This window comes from Piliocolobus tephrosceles, chromosome X (genome assembly GCF_002776525.5).
Source record: "Piliocolobus tephrosceles isolate RC106 chromosome X, ASM277652v3, whole genome shotgun sequence".
Classification (NCBI taxonomy): domain Eukaryota; kingdom Metazoa; phylum Chordata; class Mammalia; order Primates; family Cercopithecidae; genus Piliocolobus; species Piliocolobus tephrosceles.
In genome coordinates this window covers 24,974,389-24,996,437 of record NC_045455.1, presented here as the reverse complement: position 1 = coordinate 24,996,437, position 22,049 = coordinate 24,974,389, and positions in this window count along the sequence as shown.

Genomic DNA, 22,049 nt, shown 5'->3' with positions numbered 1-22,049 from the left:
TTTACTTTACTTTTTTATCCTTCTGAAAATATTTATGGTGATTATTAAAGGCATACAAATGATTTTACTCCTACCAAAGTATTTTGCACACACCTTTAAATTGGTATTGCTCAATATATGTAAAAGAAAACTGGCAATTCACTTATCATTATTCACTTTAGTAAGCATAAACCGTCTAAAACAGGAGGCATATACTCTCTGAATTCTGAATCTGAAGGAACCTAAATCTTCAGAGAAATAAACATATTTGTTTTGTTATTATTGATTTCTGTTGAATTTCAATCTGAATTATTTCTCAGATTTACAGTTCTTCTAAAGCAATGATGAATGTGAATATAGGTATATGCCTATAGCAGAAATTTGTGAGCCCTGTTGAAATGAAGTCCAGAAGTTGTACTTCCAAAGATGACTGTCTTCAAGCCAATTACTTCCTGCCAGTTTGGTGATCCCTGGTGCTGGCTGAGAGGACAGAGTCTAGCATCTGCGGCAAATAAGCAGCCCGTAACTGCAGGAACTCCCTGATAAGAGGGAAGCGAAAGCAACTAACACAGGCCACTGAAGGAATAATTTCCTCTATGGCTTTGGCCTATAAATGGTAATCTTTCAGTTTTGTTGTGGCTTGGTTTTAATATACAATGCCCCGCTGAGCCATATCATAGCCTGAGACAAAAAGATCAATAATACCGATCACATCTTTATTTAAAAATGTATTAGTTTCTTGATCCCTTTTTGTCTTTTTCAGTAATTTTGATTTTTTAAAAAGATTGCATTAAAATCGTATTTATCTGGATTGCTAAGTTTTTATGGTGCCCTAAACTTTGCACCTGAGGTGGGTAATTCATAGTATTTGTTGTATTGGATCAATAACCCTGTCCCAGTATCTTTTGGGTGAAGCCTAATAATCTGTTTTCTTTTTTTTTTTTTTTTTAATGGTTTTAGAGTGTGGTCACTGGACTCCTGCCTCAGAGGCACAAAGGCACAGAATCATAAGCGCTTCATTTGCCTCAGCCTAGACGCACCACATCTTAATAAGAGAGCTCCTCATGTGTAGTGATCAAGGTTCCTTTTGTATGTCTTTTGAAGCCTGAGTCAATAGGAAGAATTGAGTAGATTTTTATTAAGTATATATTGGCATTGCTTTTCATCTATTTATAAAACCTAGAAAAGTGATATTCAAAAACTGATCCCCAAAGAAGTCACTGCATCTTTTTTTTTTTTCTATCTTTTTGCTAAGACTTTTCAAACTGGCAACACTTTCAGTCTGAAATAACAATAAAAGCAAAGAAGCCAGGGGCAAAAGTGAAATGAAACATACACTTTGCTATTAGCATAATGTGGATATCAATTACACACAGTCAAAATTTTTGTTGCAAACACTTTATAGTTTGTTTCTTCATTTTAAAATATGTATTAAATATTTATTAAATACCCATTCTTTGGTGAGTCTACAAATAAACAAAATATATTAGGAAATAAGAAACAATGTAAGCTTAGGTCTGGTAATGTAATGCTTGAAAAATAACCCCAGAGGAACCATAAAATATTTATTAGTTTAAAACCAAGTTAGATAGTCTAAACTTTCTAAAGCTTTATGGGATCTCATTAATGCATGGAAAATTTGACTGTAAATCCATTATTCCCAATTTATACACTGAAGGTAACATTTAAAAGTCAAAAATCTTATACAAAAAACAAATGCAAAACTGAAAAAGTTTCATACCACAAACTTGAAAAATCTTTTCATGAGTTACAGAGCAACTCAGTAGAGTGTAGTAAATCATAAAGAAAAATATTGGTTAAAATGGGTATGTTTAAGAAAATATGAAATACAGAGACAGGGAGATAAACACCAATGCTTTTATCTCTTTCACATTTTTACATTATAAATTAAATGTCAACACTTATGTATCAGGTGATTTGGGAATGCTCAATGTGCTACGGAAGAACTAATTATGAAGCCCTTGGGGAAACTGAAACTTACCTAAATCTCTGGGAAATCCTAAGAAAGCTATGAACTAAATAAATATTATTACAGCAACAATTCATGCATTAACAAACCCTCAATATTATTTATCTACATTTCCTCCTCCTTTCCCTCATCCACTCAGTAAAAGTATAAGCGATATAGGCACATACAGGAGATAGAGACTGTTATGCAACTCCCAAAAGATTAATTTAACTTACAGCAATGATTTATTGAATCTCTCCTCTGTTCTTAAAACTATGCTTGTTATCAGAAAAGACTCACAGATCTGCGATATCCAACACTCCAAAATTTCATCGCCCCTCTTTTATGGCTCAGGCCTAGCCAAGTTTAGAATAACAAGCTGTTAGGGTCAGGCTGTTTGAATTTAGGACACAAGGCAAAAGGAATATTTTCCCTTTCATAATTGGAAGTATACACTCCCAGCTGTTAAGCAATAATTATGTAAGTAGGTAAAATCAAACTCTGGATCATTAATTTATATCTGGGATAGACAGAATGATTAGTAAATACCAATGCATTAATCTGTTATAGTATCTATTGCACATTCGCAAGTGATATGGTTTGGCTGTGTCCCCACTCAAATCTCATCTAGAGAATTGTAATCCCCACATGCCAAGGGGGGGGACAGAGTGGGAGGTGATTGAATCATGGAGGCGTTTTTCCCCATGCTGTTCTTCTCATAGTGAGTGAGTTCTCATGAGATCTGATGGTTTTAAAAGTGGTAATATTCCCTGCACTCACTCTCTGTCTCCTGCCACTGTGTGAAGAAGGCGTTTGCTTCCCCTTTACCTCCTGCGGTGATTGCAAGTTTCCTGAGGCCTGCCCAGCCATGTGCAACTGTGAGTCAATTAAACCTCTTTCCTTCTTAAATTACCAAGTCTCAGGTAGTTCTTTATAGCAGTGTGAAAACTAACAAACACGATAACACATTTTCATTGTTTTCAGGAGTGTTAGGTCTCCTTCTGTTTCTCTTCTCCAGCATCTCTCATGTTGTTATTTATTTGCCTTCATCTATTCTCATTCTACATGCTGTAACAAGAAGGCCATATTCACCCCAAAGTTCTCCTGTTATCTGTAAGCCATAACCTGATCATCCCCTCAAAATATCTCCAGCAGAAAATTCACATTCAAATTCTAGGTTTTTATTTACAAAAATGAAATTAGAAGTTAGAACCATCTCTAAAGTTCAAAATTTAATTCATTATCTTTTCCTTCCACCATGTTCTTTATCTGTTTTTTCCTACTCATCAGTGACACATACTCTCCCTCATCTCTCAATCCAGCTGCATTCTTCAGTCTCCCCAAAACTATGAGATGAAGGTGCAGAGTTGGTATCCACAAAATGTTTTCAGAAAAATGTGTAGATAAACAAAGTGATGGCATTGTGAACTTAATTTTGTTCACTGACCTTAGTAATAGTTACTTACCCATACAGCTAAATTGCCAAAAATAATTTTAAAACTTTATTTACATGAATGTTTACATGTGGTTTATAATTGTTTACTTTAAAAAATCTAAATGTTTATTGAACTTAAAAAGGTATCAAATAGGCAAATATGCTTTAAAATTATTAGCAATTTTTGTGTAAAAAGTAATACGGTCACTTATATTGTCACCTATACTTTCCATTTTCAGGGCAGCCTGAATTCTAAAGATCCTTGCCAAGTACCAATTACATTTTCTATTGCCGTTAGCTAACCATAATTTAGTCTTCTATTAGGAAGTCTATTTAAGACTATTTAATTCATTACTATGTGCTTAATAGGGTTTAGTGCGTGGTCAATTCTGCATTTTACTTTGTGGTTTTCTACCTTTGTTTAACTAAGTCTCTGTAATCACTTTATTCCATTTCTAATAACATCAAATGGGTAACTGTACAAAGGGTATGTTTAGAGAGTGAAGCTAATATATTAACTTTAGCACCTAATTCTCGCTAATGATTAACTCACAATGAAATTTCTTAAGCAGTTTAGTAATCCTCAGTGAGCAAAACAACAGTTTATCTGGGTGAAGAAGGTGGAAAAAAAAACCTTCCTTCTCCTCATCTTGGATATCTTACTATAAAAACAGACTCACTACAACATAAAACTTCACCAATAAAGCCTAAAGAGCTTTACCTTTCCTATTCAAGGGGAATGTGCATAAATATTACACACAAATATCTTAATAAAACACATTTTTCCCAAAAGGATATTACATTATGGGATAGACTTCACCTGAAAGCTACCCTATTCTCCTAGTAAGTGAATGGCTTTTAAACACAAATTTTCCTCTCCTAAACTTTACCAACTCTGCCACCATAACCCAGAGATAAGAGATTAAATAAGGAAAAAATATGGAAATCAGAGCATAGAACTCTAAGAAGACATTGTATGAAAAGGAAAGTACATGTTCTTGGAACCATTATTAATAAAGATCTTGTACTTTGAGGAACAACTTGGAGTAAATTTCTTGAGGAACACACTGCTCTAATAAATAAATATTAAAATAAGGAAGTCATTATTTACTTTTTTGGGGGGTGACTCACAATGAACTTTATTTATTTATTTATTTATTTTTAAATTTAGATTCAGGGAGTACATATGCAGGTTTGTTACATGGATGCATCGCATGATGCTGAGGTTGGGCACCTAATGATCCCATTGCCCAAGTAGTGAATACAGTACCTGATAGGTAATTTCTTAACCCTTTCCCCCTCATCTCGCTCTCCCTTTTTGGAATCCCCAGCATTTATTGCTCCCATCTTTGTGTCCATCTGTACCCAATGTTTCGCTCTCACTTATACCTGAAACATGCAGCATTTGCTTTTCTGCTTCTGCCTTAATTCATCTAGGATAATGGCCTCTAGCTACATCGACGTTACTGCAAAAACACTCTGGAGATTTCTCAAAGAGCTAAAAATAAATTACTACTGGGTATATATGCAAAGAAAAATAAATCATTCTACCAAAAAGAGACCTGTACTCATATGTTTATCACATATTCATATCACACTATTCACAGTAGCAAAGATATGGAATCAACACAGGTACCCATCAATTGTGGATTAAACAAAATGTGATGTACATACACCACAAAATAACACACAGCAATAAAAAGGAACAAAATCTTTTGAAATAATCCTTTAAATGTCCTTTTGAAATAATCGTTTAAATGCATAGTGTTGAACATAAAGAGAAAAGGAAAGGAAACGAATGATATAAAATCACATTCCTAAAGAGCATTCAAACAAAAGCAGATCAACAGAAATTTTTCCTTAGGCACCCATGGCTAAGACTTTGATTTTTCTTAGTGAGCAAGAATTGAGGCTAGCATACCCATAGTGTAAAATGTGCTTAAGCGTCTCTATAGTCATTTTATATACTATTATTACAGTGTGGTTCATTTCTTTTTAAATAATTTTATGTTTTTCTTATAAGTTCAACATTTTAGTTCTCCAAATGGGAAAATCAGATAAATAACACATACTTGTTGAATGCTGGCTCTCTGAAAAAAAAAAAAAAAAAAACCTGTTAATCACACAAAGCTAGATACACGCTATCTCAGCAAGGGAAAACACTACCAAAACAGTTGTAGTAGCCTCTCAGAAAGAGAAGAACAAAGTCAGGGTATCAGTAAGACTTGGAATCTGATTTAAGGCAGGTCTTTCATTAAGTGTGGTAGGCATGGGATGGGGAGAGGAATGGGCTTGATTAGGATTAAAGACTATAATATACTGGTTTAAGATTGGTGGATGTGGCAGGGCTTGACATTTGAGGTGAAGGAGCTTCAAATACTTTGGGGGTAAACAATTGGTTGATGTTATCTTTTCAAGAGCTTTAACAACTTGATTTTCATTTAAATGGTTTTCACTATACCAATAAAGTTACTTTTAATCTTTATCTTCCTGGGCAAAGTTTTCAAGATGTCAAAGATGTAAAGAAATTAGATCCACTTATTTACACAGAAATAGTAATGCAATAAGCATAAAATTCAAGATGTAAGTTAATACTTCAAAGATAATTTTGCTAACAGACAATATATTGACGGGAGATGTGAGTTAACAACAAAATTGAAAGAGAGGGAATGATAAAACAGTAAGTTATAATGGAAATGGCTGATAAAAGAAAAAAGTATAAAGTCAGTTTCGGAAGGTAGTGTTCACCAGAAAAAAAAAGAAAATATGAAGAGCAAAACGCTGTTATTATATGTTATATTTTGCCAGAAAACCCAAGACAACCCAAATCCAATAAAATAATACTGATTCAAATAAGTTCAAATAGAAGCAAAAATATTAAAGTATATTTAAAATAAAAGGTCAGTGGAAAGAATTTGAACATCACAGCAAACTAAATGCATGTATCTTTTATGCCTTCTGCCTAAATTCCCTTGAAAAGAAAAAGGATACTTTAAAATGTATAAATCTACAGTAATGCTGAGCAGCAAGAAATAGTGCCAGAAGTGTAAGAAAAATATTGAACAATTCTTTTTTTTTTTTTTTTTTTATTTATTTTTTTTTTTTTTTGTAACAGAGTCTCGCTCTGTTGCCCAGGCTGGAGTGCAGGGGCCGGATCTCAGCTCACTGCAAGCTCCGCCTCCCGGGTTTACGCCATTCTCCTGCCTCAGCCTCCCGAGTAGCTGGGACTACAGGCGCCCGCCACCTCACCCAGCTAGTTTTTTGTATTTTTTAGTAGAGACGGGGTTTCACCGTGTTAGCCAGGATGGTCTCGATCTCCTGACCTCGTGATCCGCCCATCTCGGCCTCCCAAAGTGCTGGGATTACAGGCTTGAGCCACCGCGCCCGGCCTGAACAATTCTTAACAAGAGTAAGCAGACAGGACTGAATTGGCAATCAGCAAGACTAAGAAAAGTCTCATGAAGATACGGTGTTGGGAAGAGCTGCTGTGGAACTGGGAATATTGTGAGATGTATCTCAGCATCATAATCAGAAGGGCTGTATGAGGCTTATTTGAGAAAATATCTTTAGGGAAACTGGGAAAACCAGCATCTCTCTTCTTGTGCTATTCTGCTAAGCTGAGTGCAGCCATCACATTGGCACACAAGCTAAGGCAGCCAGTCCTGGAGCCCTAAAGCCACCCAGTCCTGGAGCCCTAAAGTCCGGGCTATGCAGCAGGTCATCGATGGTCAAGAATGAAGAACCTCTTCCAGGAGGACACCTCTCAGGAGATAAACCATGGTCATGCCACTTCTGACAGCATATATCACTCCTCTGCCCAAATCACAAAAGGTAATATGAAAGAACTGGCAAATACAAATAGGTTAATTGATATCTAAACAAATGAATAAACAATCAATAACAAACATGAAACATGAACTAAAACCTATTTAAAAGTCGTTCAGTTGAACAAAAGCAATAAACAAACAAAAGAAAAAAAAACGTAGGAGAATCAGCACCAAAGCAGTAGAACTAATAAAACAAACTGAAAAAGACTGTAGCGTAAGTAAAATTAACATTCTAGGAGAGAGTGTGGTGGCTAAGGCAGGAGGACTGCTTGAGTTCAGGAGTTCTAGGCTGAAGAAAGTTATGACGGCACCACTGCACGCTAGCCTGGGAGACAAAGCAGGACCCCATTTCTTAAAATAAATAAATAAGCTAATTAAAAAAAAATTAGGAGAGATTAAAGGAATTATCACATGCACAATCTATTACAAAAATAATCAATTAAAGGTCATGAAAAGTAAACATATAAGTTTGGAGGATGAACAGAAGCTATCTGGGGTTAATTTAACAGCAAAATAGAAATAGCTAAGGAAGAAAGTTATATTAGTATTAAATAAGGTGAAGAATCATAATCAGAAGGATAGGGCCAGTCACAGTGGCTCAGGCCTGTAATCCCAGCACTTTAGGCGGTCAAGGCAGGTGGATCGCTCAAGGCCAGGGGTTCCAGACCAGCCTGGCCAACACAGTAAAACCCTGATTCTACTAAAAATATCACCCCCAGATATTAGCTTGGTGTAGTGGTGCACCTGTAGCCCGGCTACCTGGGAAGCTGAAGCAGAAGAATCACTTGAACCCGGGAGGCAGAGGTCGCAGTGAGCTGAGATCATGCCACTGCACTCTAGCCTGGGTGACAGAATGAGGCTCTGTCTCAAAGGAACAAAAAAAATGGGTAAAGTGAAAATTATATGAAAGAATTATTGAGAGACAGGAATAGACCAGGAGCCCAATATCTTTTGCTATATTTTGGATGTTTTTTTCCCTTCAAATGTCATGATGAAATGTGATTCCCAATGTTGGAGGTGAGGCCTAATGGGAGCTGTCTAAGTCATGAAGGTGGATTCCTCATGAATGCTTTGGTGCCCTCCCCATGGTAATGAGTTACCAAGAGATCTACGGTTAAAAAGAATCTGGGATCCTCCACCTCCCTCTTACCCTGTGACACACCTTCTCCCCCTTCACGTTCTGCCATAAATAAAAGCTTCTTGAGGCCTCAGGAGAAGCCAAACAGATGCCAATGCCACGATTTTACTGCCTGCAGAACCATGAGCCAAATAAACCTTTTTTCATTATAAATTACCCAGTCTTAGGTATTTCTTTAAGCAACACAAAATGGACTAACACGCCCATCTAAGAGAAGTCAAACAAGATATCAATAGAAAGAAGTTGAAGAAGATAATTAGAAGAAAAAAAAAAAACACAGAGAAGAAGATATATGAACCTTTTAATTAAATGGGCACCAAAGCCATCCCATAAAGAAAATTAATAAAACCTAAACATAATGTGATGGAAACTCTGAACATCACAGATAAAGGGACAAGGATGATATTGGGAAGCGTCTAACTTCTCATTCAGCAATAATTAATGCTAGAAGAAAGAGAGACTATTTTAAACCTCTAGTGGAATATGAGCATAGAGTTCTATTACCAGCCAAATTTTCATGATTAAGAGAGAATACAAAGATTATTTCAATATACAAAACCTCAGAATGACTGCTTTCCATAAACTATGAAAGAAAATCTGAAGTATATACTCCAACTTTGTAAAAATGGATTTTAATAAAAATAAAGACATGAATTTAAAAAATTAGTGTACCAAGAAATTATTAAGTCTTATCAAAACAATTATTAATTGTTATAAAAATGAGAATTTATCATTGGTATTCAAAACATGCTCAATCTGAAAAGGAAAGAGATCAAAAAGTAAAAAAAATAAGTGGAAATGTGCTACTTTTTTGTTCATTGGGAGAATAATATCTAGGCATGATAGGAAAATAAATAAAATAAGTTATTAAAATAGATTCTAAAAGACTGTGAGATATATATCCTTCTTGATAAAACAAATACAATAAAATTTTAATAGAATATAAAAAAGTCAGGAAAGAAAATCAATACACAAATATGAATAATAAAGAGTAAAAAGTAAGATTTGTTCCAGTCAACAGTGATTATAATAAATTCAAATGATATAAATCTCCATCCTCCAAGATAGTAAACATCTAGTTGGAAAAAAAAAATTAGACACAAGCTAAAATTCACCTGAAGTTAAAAGATAGAGTAATCAGGTGGGGAAAGAGACTTATTTGGCAAATTCTAGCAAAGTCAATCATGTCCGAAAATATTAAACATACAAGAAATAAAACTCAAAGAAATGCAATAAATCAAAATAAAATGAATAGCTACTTTCACATTTAGTTAGAAATATTTCAGAGACTCAAAGAATCATGAATGGTTTATGTCAAGGTTCACCCACTCAATTACATAGCAAAATATTTTTTAATTAAGTAGATAATAACATAAATTATGCGGGAAGGATATACATGGGTAAAAATGGTGGGCATGACAAGCATTTTAAAACACCATAAAAGCAACACAAAATGATTAATTGATTCATATCTAACTTATTGGAAACCAGTGCACAAATAACATCTGAATTATGCAAACAACAAAGTTACAAAATACATGAAGCGGTCAGGTGCGGTGGCTCACACCTGTAATCCCAGCACTTTGGGAGGCCAAGGCAGGCGGATCACGAGGTCAAGAGATTGAGACCATCCTGGCTAACACGGCGAAACCCTGTCTCTACTAAAAATACAAAAAAAAATTAGCCAGGCGTGGTGGCAGGCACCTGTAGTCCCAGCTACTTGGGAGGCTGAGGCAGGAGAATGGCATAAACCCGGGAGGTGGAGCTTGCAGTGAGCTGAGATCGCACCACTGCACTCCAGCCTGGGTGACAGAGCCAGACTCCACCTCAAAAAAAAAAAAAAAAAAAAAAGTACATGAAGCAAAAACTAATAAAACTCAAGGAAAACTGAAATATCCAGAATTCTAGGTGGAGATAAGTGTAATATTCTGGTAACTGTGCAAAGGAAATAGATCAAGAAGAAGAATGTGATCAAATATGTCAAATGCTGCTGATAGTTCAAGGTGAAAACTGGGAATTCACCATGGAAATAGCTACAGGAAGGTCATGGGAACCCTGACAAAAGCTACTAAATTGTGGAGAACAAGCACGAGTCGGAGTGAGTTCAAGAGAAAAGTGGAAGCAGAATTAAATTAGTATAGAAAACTTTTTGATTTTTCCAAGGAGTTTTGTAAATAGAAGCAAAGTAAAGTGGTGCTATCCACAGAAGAACTGACATTAAGAGACCCCTGAGGGGACAAATAATAAGAATAGGATTATGAGTAAATAAAATAGTATCTTTTAGTTTGTTTCATGATTTTTAATAGACATATAATTTTAAAAATCATTAAGACATAGTGTGTTTTGTTTCTGCTTTTGCTTTTTAAAATAATTAGAGAAACAGGTTGTTTGTATGCTGATGCAAATAATGATGTGAGAGGGGTTTGACAATAATTAACATACAAAATCAAGTTGCCAGAGCAATGATTTTTAAGTAGGTGAGGAAGGATAGAATGTACTGCACAAGTGGATGTGTTGCTGTTAGAAACACAGGGTTTAATAATTGTATTAGAGGTAAATAATTGTAATAGAGGGAAAGTGAGGGTACTTCATCACAAAAAGAAGCCTACAGAAGTCCTAGAGTTGAAGAATTTGATGAATGAAATAAAACTACAGGTATCAAAAAACAAAAAACAAACAAACAAAAAAAAAAGGAATTTCTGAACTTGAAGAAAGGTCTTTTGAAATAACACAGGCAGACAACAGACAAGAAGAGAAAATAATAAAAAAGAATGAAGACGCTTACAAGATTTATGGATTTATGGGACACCATTAAGTGTACAAATATTCATATTATGGGCATCCCAGAAAGAGAAAAGACAGGAAAAGATGCAGAAAACATATTTAATGAAATAATAGCTGAAAACTTCCCAAGTTTTGGTAAAGAGAGAAACCTTTCTTCTTTTTCGATATCTTTATCCTTTTTTAGTGTATATACTTACAGCTGTAAATTTTTCTCTTTATACTTCTTCCACTGCATCCCGTAAGTTTGTTATGTTGCATTTTCATTTTCATTTGTCACAGCATATTGTCTAATTTTCCTCATAATTTTTCTTTGACCCATTGGTTGTTTCAGAGTGTCCCTCATTTTCCACATATTTGTAGATTTTCAGGTTTTCCTCACACTATTGATTTCTAGTTGTATTCCATTGTGGTTATAACATGCACTTTGTATGATTTCAATCTTCTCAAATATGTAAAGACTTGTTTTTGGTTTAACATGTATTCTATCATAGAGAATGTTCCATGTGCTGTTGAAGAGAATATATAGTCTGCAGTTTTGGGGAAGAGAGTTCTGTGTATGTCTGTTAGATCCAACTGGTCTATAGTGTTGTTCAAGTCCTCTACTACTTGAATGATCTCATGATTGGAAGTGATCTATTAAAGTATCCTACAATTACCATGCTGCTATTTTTTCCTTCAGTTCTATCAAATTTTTCTTCAAATACAATGTTAAAATTTTTGTTGAATGGTATTTTAACCTATATATAATGGGTATTTCTGCATTTGGGGTTATGATAGTTTTTTTTTATCATAATGATGAAGCAGGATATTTTCCTGACCCCTTCATGGGACTTGTGACATGAGTGCCCCATTTTACTCAGCTTACCACTCTCAACTCCTTGTGGGTGGGAGTTTGCAAGTGAACAAGGCAGAAACTGGAGTACATGAGTGGTGGAACAAGCTGGCTGCTTTGGCACTGGCAGAAGCGAACTCCAGGCACTCTGACCTGCTACGTTCCACCCTCAGGGGAGGGGAGCATGCAGGTGAGTGAGTGCAGGAGCTGGGCCAAGCACTTTTAGGCACCAGCAGGAGCAAACTTGGTGCAGGTCCCATGGCAACATCTAGAGGAGGTGCCTGTGACTTCCGAAGCCCCGGTAGGAATGTTCCAGTGCTCTTTCAGCTCTGACTTCTACAGACAACTTAAGTTTTAACAGCTTAGTGAGCCCTTTTTTATCCGCACTTGCTCCTGAACTCTTGTCTGGCATCCAGGAAAAATGCAGTTGCAGGAACAGATTGAAGGATGGTAAATGTGGGGAATTTTATTGCTGGCAAAAGTGGCTCTCAGTGGGAAAAGGAGTTGAAAGAAGATGGTGGGAGTGGGGAGGTGTGCAGTTAATCTTATCCTGAAGTCCAGCCATCTCTGGCTGGATTCTTCTCAGGAGTTATGCTGTCAAGCTGTCCTTCTGAAGTCAAGCCACTTCTCTCTGATGTCCAGCTTGTTCTTCCTCTCTGCCAGCTGAGTCTGGGGTCTTTATAGGCACAGGACGGAGTTGGGTGGGGCCATGGATGGCTCAGGAAAAGGCAACATTCAAGTGGGGAAAAGGGATATAAGTTCTCACTTTGGGCCATCGTCTCAGGATTTCCAGCTTGAGGGTGGGACTTCGCCAGGGACCTCACCTTTTTCTGCATAGAATTTCTCTGCCTCCTGTCACTATTAATAAGATATCATGAATAAAAATATTTAAGACTTATAAACTGTTTTGGAGGCTAACTGAAATAATATTTTTTAATGTTTTCATAAGTTGCAAGGATGAATTGTAGAGAAAATATTTTGTGCATTCATCATGCATAATTCATGCGAGAACTTGCTTTACCCTAGCTCCACACTTCCCTCTGCAGTAACTCTCCTAGGATAACACTCTAGGCCTCTTGCTCCATCCTTATACACATGTGTTCCATGGGATAGGAGTGATATATCTGACTGTTGAATTTGGAAAAGTGGGCTTTGAGGATTAGTCCTTCTCCCAACTTCTTTTACAAATGAATGTATCTACCCCCTGGAGTAAATATTCTTTTTCTGCATGCCATAATTTTTACAAAGTAGGTACCTACAGGATAACATAACAGAAGCACTTCAGTCCTTTCTAATTTTGGGCAACACAACTTGAGTTCATGCAGCTTTATGAAGAACTCCTTCGTAATAGAAGAACTGGAATTTGAACCCACTTGAGTGGCCTTATGGCTTGGCATCTTAGTCATTAGGCTACACAGCATCTGTGTTTGTGTCAGGAAGTTGTAATGAGGACCCTATATGATAATGTAACAAGGAAGAACTTTTTCCCCCCTGTATTTAATGTTAAGAGTGTAAGAGATCTCTGTGGTGTAACTCATTGTATCTTTTGTTTATTTTAGCTCTAATTTGTGTATAATTATGCTGTAACACTTTTTTTTTTTTTTTTTTTTTTTTTTTTTTGCTGTAACACTTCTTACCACACCAAGAGAGAGGTCTGTTCCACTAAACTTAATACTTCAAGTTGCAGGAAAATACTAATTGAATACACATAATAGGTCAATTTTAGAGAATGGATACAGAAAGATCAAGGATCAGAATGTAGCAGAAGAAGGGTTTGGAGTCAGTCAATGAAACCTTATCCATTACTCCTCAAGGTGTTTAATCTACACAGTGCCATAAGTAAACTAGAAATCAATATGAAACAAGAGGAAAGGGTGTTTCAAGGGAAAGGAGACAAACCATTGGAGAACAGAGACATAAAAGGTAAGAGAAAAAAAGGAAAAGAAAGCCAGTATTCAGAAGGAGGCACTGGATAACTAAAGGATATAGATTTTATCATGAGACCCAAAGAAATACAGCTTTAAAAAATTAATCAGAGAACAGGCAATCAATGACCCTATTTTATCCCGCCCCAGTTAAATAGCATACTGAAAGTGATTTGGTCATATTCAGAGAAGGAATGATTAACCACACAGAGCTATCAGAAAGAAGCCAGAAAAAATAGAGCAGTTTCATTAGTGAAGTGTATAGTATTTCAAATTTTCTAATAAATGTGTCTCAGCAAAATTTTAAATGAAATAAGTGTTATTTTGTTCCATATAACAAAAATGAGTATTTCATAATATTTTCAAGGTTAAAAAACTTTAAGGTAATGATTAGTTTGATGCCATGGGAGTCAAATTTTTTAACATTGATATGGATGTGGTTAATGAACTATGCTTCTCCAACTTGAGGGTACAATTCAAGCTAGCAAATTCCCACAGGTCAATAAGGAAAAGAAATATCTACACCAGCAATAAAAACCACATTTCTCATTTTATGTTTGCAGGGTTTTAACATCATAATGAAGTTTAGATCACACTTGCCCAAAATAAATGATTATGATGCCAAAGCTCAGTGGCAAGGAAAGAACCAAACAATATGCCTAAGTTGTTTTCTTATTCAACTGATTTTGTAGAATGTGCTAGACCCGAAAATAAGCTCTGCTACTTGCCTTCCTGAAAATATGCCACAGATTAAATATTTTCTTGTGAGCTTTTAATGAAAGACTGGTTTTAATTATATTCACTTACCATGCAAATTAGGTTTGAGTCTGCCCATTCATTAATATCCTATCTGGGATAGCAAAATAAATACACTGCCTAAATTTTATTAAACATGCTTAGAGGTCTGAGATATTACAGAATGTGAATTTTTAATTATGATACAAATTAACAGATTGTCTTATTGCTTGATATAATGGTTCTTGTTACCTGATGTAAATACTTGCAAATATCGCACATATGCAGGGTTTCTTTCTTTTGTTGACATTAACAAGAAAAATCTCTTTATAAAGTTCATTTTCATTTACAATTGCAGATAAGTCCTGAACGTTTTTCCTCATTACATGCAAATCATTAATCACACAAAATGAATGCAGCATCACTTTTTGTTCTCCAGAATGATGGGCTTTGTGATGAATACGTATTATCATAAATCTTTCTAAAAGAGTTCCTAATAGCATCCAATAACTTGCAACATCAGTGAGTAAAATGTAAAGTACACTCTCTTCCCCCAGCTTTTATATCTGAAACCATCATCATCAATTTTCACAAGGACAACTTAAAACACAGGCATGTAAATACAAAGATCCATATGATCAGCAATGCAAAACACATTTTCTCATTTTCTACTGTTTTTCTCATGAACAAGATTTCACAATGCCTTTTGTTTCTCTGTTGTTCCCCTCCTCTTCTAATATCATTAAACCCTGATGCTCAATAATTACTTCCTTGTGCTTTGGTAAAACAGATTTTAAAGTTTTTTTTGGTTCAGATTCAAAATTTAAGTATTTTCAAACATTAAATCAAAAAAAGATGAAAAATAATTTATTCTGAACACTAAGATATTTTTATCATTGTATGGCATTGTAAGGATTTTAAATGCACTTCTTTTGAAAATTTGTACCTTCCGCTGACCATTTTTGATGGGCTTAAATAGTAGGATTTAGGATATTTACATATACACTCTCCATGAAAGGAGCCCAGTTTTCTCATACCACCTAAGCAGTCCTGAATGTGCTCATTGCCTAGGTGAACCTGGATTCAGCATCCTTGTGAGATTATTCAAGAGAATAAAATAAAGATTCATAGGTCAAGACAGAAAAAACAGCTATTTTTATAGACCAAGAGCAAATAAAAACAACCTCATTAAAATGTATTATATTGACATTTCTTAAGCTGCATGTTGGAGTCTTCTAAAATCAGTTTCCTCTTACAAATTTATCTAATTTTGACCTCTGCAGTTAAACTCAAAATATTTTTAGAAAAGGCACAATTTCCAGGAAACATTGAGATCATTTAAGGTATAATATGGAAGACACGTTCATATAAATGTCGTCTGTTGATTTTTGTTGTTGTGTTTCCAACTTGAACTAGTTACAGAATCACCATGAAAAGATAAAAGTGTCAGGCTCAGTGACTCATGCCTATAATCTTAGCTATTTAGGAGGCTGAGTTGGGAGGATAACTTGAGGCCCGGAGTTTGAGACCAGTCTGGACAACAAAGTGAGACCCTTTCTCAAAGAATAAAAGATGGAAATAGAATTAGCCAAGAGTGGTGGCATGCACCTGTAGTCTCTGCTACTCAGGAGGCTGAGGCAGGAGAATCACTTGAGTCCAGGTGTTCAAGGCAGCAGTGAGCCTTGATCTCAGCACTGTACTCCAGCCTGAGTGATGGCGTGAGACACCCTTTCTAAAAAATAAAAAGACATAAAAACGTCAGGTTCAAAAATTTTCTACAGTTGAGATACTTAGAGCAAAATAATTGCTGAGTCTTCTTTCTACTGGGGAAATATTACGAATAGAAAGTTATTCAAAACTCTCAGGTGTTTCGTAATTATTATAAAACAGCAGCAATTTTCTGAGTGCCTATAACTATGATCCTAGCACTATTTTAAGCTCTGACTCCAATGACCTCTCCAAATCCAGATAATATGTGAGGTAGGTTTTTAAACCCCATTTTATAAATCAGCAAAATGAACCTCAGGGCTTATGTAGTTATGCCATACTAAATAATTGATGGGGGAAAAAAATCAGAAATCAGCTTCATCTGTCTCCAAACCCGGCTTCTTCCATCATATGCCTTTGTATTGCTTATCTTCATTTCTCTTTGCTTTAAATTTTAAGAGGTGGTTTTAATTTCCTTCTACAAATAGATATGAAAGGTTAACTCATTTATATAGTGTAGATATAATAGCTCATGAAGATATACAGCTGACGAGTTCATAAGGATCACATCACAGTGGATATTTTGTGTGTTTTATAAAGGTAATCTTTACCATTATGTAGAAATTGACATTGAAAAAATTATACTACCACTTTCAATGTCATCACTTTTTAATATACTAAAAATATGTAATAGGTAAAATTGATTTAAATGTATTGTATTACAATTAATTTGTATCTGCAATTTGTGTCTTCAGTTGCATAAATTTGTATCTTCAGTTGATCCTAAAGATTTTCCAAGGAACAGTGAATTACAGTAAGTATTACTAGTATCATTTTCTTATCTATAATGAAATATGGTAAAATGTAATTTGAGATCTTTTAAAAATACATTATAATACTATACATAACATTATATGTGTGGATGAGAGTATACATTATATGTGTTCATGTGTGTATATATATATTTATACATATATGAGATAAATTTGAATTTTGGAAATTGTGAAAACCTATTGTGTGTCTTGTTCCGCAGCTCAACTCATCCTTCCAAACTCATTCATTAAGGTACATGTGCTTACTGCACATACTGATTTTAAAAACAGTTAAAATTAGTTATTGTTCTTAAATATATTATGAACAAGGTATATTGCTAATTTAGCTAAAAATATTGCTATGTTATAAAATCAAATGTTAAAAAAATAATTTTAACTTTTATTTTAGGTTTAGGGAGTACTTCTGCTGTTTGTTACATGGGTATATTTCATGATACTGAGGTTTGGGTACAAATGCGCTGTCACCCAGGTGATGAGCATAGTACCTGATAAGTAGCTTGTCAGCTTTTGCCCCCACTCCCTCCCTTTCCCTCTCGTAGTCCCCAGTATCTATTGTTTCCGTCTTTATGTCCATATGTACCCAATGTTTAGCTCCCACTTATAAGTGAGAACATGTAGTATTTGATTTTCTGGTACTGCATTAATTGGCTTAGGATAATAATGATCTCCAGCTGCAAAGGATATGATTTCATTCTTTTTAATGGCTGCAGAGTATTTCATGGTGTATATGTAGCACATTTGTTTCATCCAATCCATCACTGGTGAGTACCTAGGTTGATTCCATGTCTTTGCTATTGTGAATAGTGCTGGGATGAACATAACAGTTCGTGTGGTTTTTTTTGTACAGTGATTTATTTCACTTGGTGTGTATACCCAGTAATGGAATTGCTGGGTTTAGTGGTAATTCTGTTTTTAGTTCTTTGAGAAATCTCTAAACTGCTTTCCACAATGGCCAAACTTATTTACATTTCCACCAGCAGTGTATGCATGTTCCCTATGGTCTGCAGCCTTGCCAACATCTGTTGTTTTTTGACTTTTTAGTTATGGCCATTTTGACTGGTGTAAGGTGGTATTTATTATGATTTTAATTTGCATTTCTTTAATGTAAAATCATATCCTAAATTGATATTAGTAATAATATCAACAGTAATTGTGTAATGAAATAAGAAATAAATGGAAACTTAGTAAATATATAGGTTGTGACACATCAGGAACAAGATCTTATGAAGTATCATGTAAGTAATACACTATTTTAGTGATAATAATTAAGTGGCAAATTCTAAACAGTTGATCGATTGTCACTCAGGGAATAAGTGCTGTTGCAAGTGCTATTATGTTTCTACTCTTGGACAAGGTACTTGAGGATCTATCAATATGTTAAGGATCTCTGTGAAGTAAAGTGGAAGCAGTTTCCACTGATTTCTTCCATCTAAAATCACCTAGGCAGGGATAAGAGTAGAGAAGTTGTACGCCTGCTTCTTTATTCTCATGAATAATTGAACAATAGCCTTGGGTGGATTTGCAACGTGCAGCTCAGCTTAAGCTGTCTGAAACTCTTCTCAAATTTGTTCACATACGTATCTGTAATGACCAAGGAGGGTGGGCACTTATCTCTCGGTGTTGGAAAATGGGGCCCTCTGAGGCCCAGGAAGCATTGCATCTATCCCAAATACATACAATTCTGTATTTGCAATATTGTATATTTGCCTAATATAAACACAAATTTTAAAGTGTGAACTAAGCCTTAATCTCTTCTAACTTCATTATTGACACTTTGGAAGAATACACCTATGAAAATTCGTAAGTGAGAAGTATGATCTTAAGGTTTATTTTCAGATATCGTAAAGCCTTGAAATTTGAGTTTTCCAATGTTTATTAATTAACCTCAGTTTTTATAATTCTGATACAAAATGTAAACATTACAATGTAAAAATGTATTGTATGTTTTCAAAATATGCAGTACTCCTGAGGATATTTTGGATTTAGGGGTAAAATTTTATCTACTTTGTTGAATGACATGTTTTATGTATATGGACTTTATTCTGAATTATTTGACAGAAATGGTTTCCAAAAAATCATCTAAACTCAGGGAAAAATTACTAAAATACTTATATAGATACATTTTAAAATGAGATCTACAGGCATATTTGAAATCCACATAACTTAAGGTCAACTAAGCCATTTTCTTATTTTCAGATTTTAGTTAATCATGGGGCTATTACGAGGATACTTGAGGAGGAACTGCAAATTATAAATCTTACATTTTCTTGTTTTAATATATATTTGTTTTACTATTTTTTTCATTTTGGAGGTTTCCATGATCCATGCTTATAAAATAATTTTTCCTAAAAATGTGTTATTCTAAGCGCTAGTCAGTGGCAAATGATAGTATTGAGCTATGCTAGTACTCACATGTAAATCATGTTTATCCTTTAAACTTTAAAAACAGTAAAATGTAGCTTTTTTCCATGCTTTTGTTGAATTCTGTATTTTAAAATACTAATGGGACCATTAAATCTGTTCATAATTTTTAGGTGTTCTGATGGATATTCTGCCTAGGAGATTATTTAAATGAACTAAGCTATTTAATCCCCTCTGTATTTAAAATAGTAGACTGTCACCACAATATAATTTTAATTTCTAGTGCATCCACTGAAATAAATGCAGAATTATACCACTCACAGCAGGCAATGAGGGGGTTGTATTTTTCATTTTTTTTTCCTTTCCAGCTTCTAAAATATGGGAGACCCTCATTAATTCAACCAGTCATTGAACACCTGAAGACTCTCTGCTAGGTCTTGGAAAGAAAGAGATGTTGCTTGTCCTAAAGAAAAGCCCAGTTTACTGGAGAAAACAGGCAAATTTCAGACATGGAAGGTTACCTAACAGTAACTTACCCTGTTACACAAGATAGGCATCTCACATGATGTGGCACTAACGTAAGTCTCATGGAAGTTGGAAACTGAAATCAGAGAAAAGCTGGCCCACTGTGCATGGTAGTTCACTACACAACAAACACGACAGCACACGGTGGACGTAGAGGAAGGCCATTTCACACAGAGGAAATGAAACCTAAGCTTTCTGCCAAAGTTCAAGGAAACTCCATTGTTTTGGAGTAATGGGGCAAACGATGTGATATTATTTTCATTTTAGAAAAGTTAGTAACAGTTGCAAATAGCTTGCAAGAAAGAAGCAGGAGCCAATGAGACCAACCCGAAGTCTGTTATATATCAAGTAGAAATGGCAAGGACCTGAATCAAGAAGTGATAGTGGGAAAGAAGGGTGCTGAGGATATATTCTGGAAGAGGACTGGATGGCCTGTTGAGGCAGGGAAGAAGAGTGAATAAATAATGTAGGGTGTGCTTCATTCTGGCTTGGCTAATGGGGCACATGGTGGTTGTCTCCACCAAACTGGGATAAAAACACATTGAGGGTCTGTCTTGTAAGATCTCAAATGATGAGCTTCATTTCAGTCATGGTGAACTGGAGGTATTTGTAGAATATGCAAGTGGTCTGAGAAGCCCAACAAGAGGCTGGATGCATTGTTATAAAATCAAGAAAAAAGCTTTGGCCTGGTGGTGTAAATTTGGTGGTCATAACGGTGACAACTGTAGCCAGTGACATCGCTGAGATATATAAGAGACATTATCAAATGGGAAAAAAATGAGGGCAGATAGCAGAACCTTAGATGACACTACATTTAAGCTCCTGATAAAAAAGAATCAGCTGTGAAAGAGAATGGAATGTATGGAAGCTCTTTTTTTGCACCCACCAGACACTTCTTCCCTGAACAAATGAACCCTGTCAGCTACACAGAGTTTCCAAGGAAAGGTGTCCATTTATTTCAGTGATGCTGTCATTGCTCAAAACACTCTATTTGGTCCTCTTTCATCTTACCTCCAGACCAGCAGCATTTTCTTTTTAATATCTTCAGTGTTGGCAAAGCTTTGTTTTTTGACAATAAGTGTGTTTTTTTAGAAAGAGCTCAGATGTCAAGAAGATGTAACTACCTAGTAATGATTCTTATATTATAAACTGAGTGTGAAGGCAATTTCAATGAGAGGAGTTATAAAAATAAAAAGCCATGTTTTAATCATCTTCAAAAGAGTATACATTCTGCCAAACAGACTTTTCTGAAAAATGTTTAATAAGTGTATATTATATTTTATAGAAATAGAGCCATGCCTTATACATTACTATCTTAAATAATCTGACCTCTAAATATTTCTGAATCTACACAATTTAATGTGGCTTCTATTTTTTATATAAACCTGTCAACTGTCTTATAGAGATTAATGACTCAATGTAAATGCAGACCTTATTTTAAAGTTGCGTTAAAATTCTTACTTGCCTTTACATCTTTAGACATTACTTTACTGCTTTTGCATTACCAGCTAATCTTAATTTGCATGAGTTGTCTATTTTATAAAGACACTGAAGAGTGGATATGTCACCTGTTCTAGTAGTTAATACCTCTCAGCAACCTTTTTTCCTTATTTCTCCTTTAAATTCTCTCCATAGCTGTAACTTAAAGGCATTTACAATATAATTCGTGGTCAGCAGGGCACACTGTTTTCAGCATTTTGGGAGGCCAAGATGGGAGGATCGTTTGAGTCCAGGAGGTCAAGACCATCATGGGTAACATAACAAGACCCAGTCTCCACAAAAAAAAAAAAAAAAAAAAAAATTAGCCTCGCGCAGTGGTTTGCACCTATAATTCCAGCTACTAGGAAGACCGAGGCGAGAGGATCACTTGAGCTTAGGAGGTTGAGGCTGCAATGAGCCGTGATTGCATCACTGCACTCCAGAATGGGTGACAGAGCAGGACCCTGACTCAAAATAATAATAATAATAATAATAATAATAATAATAATAATAATAATAA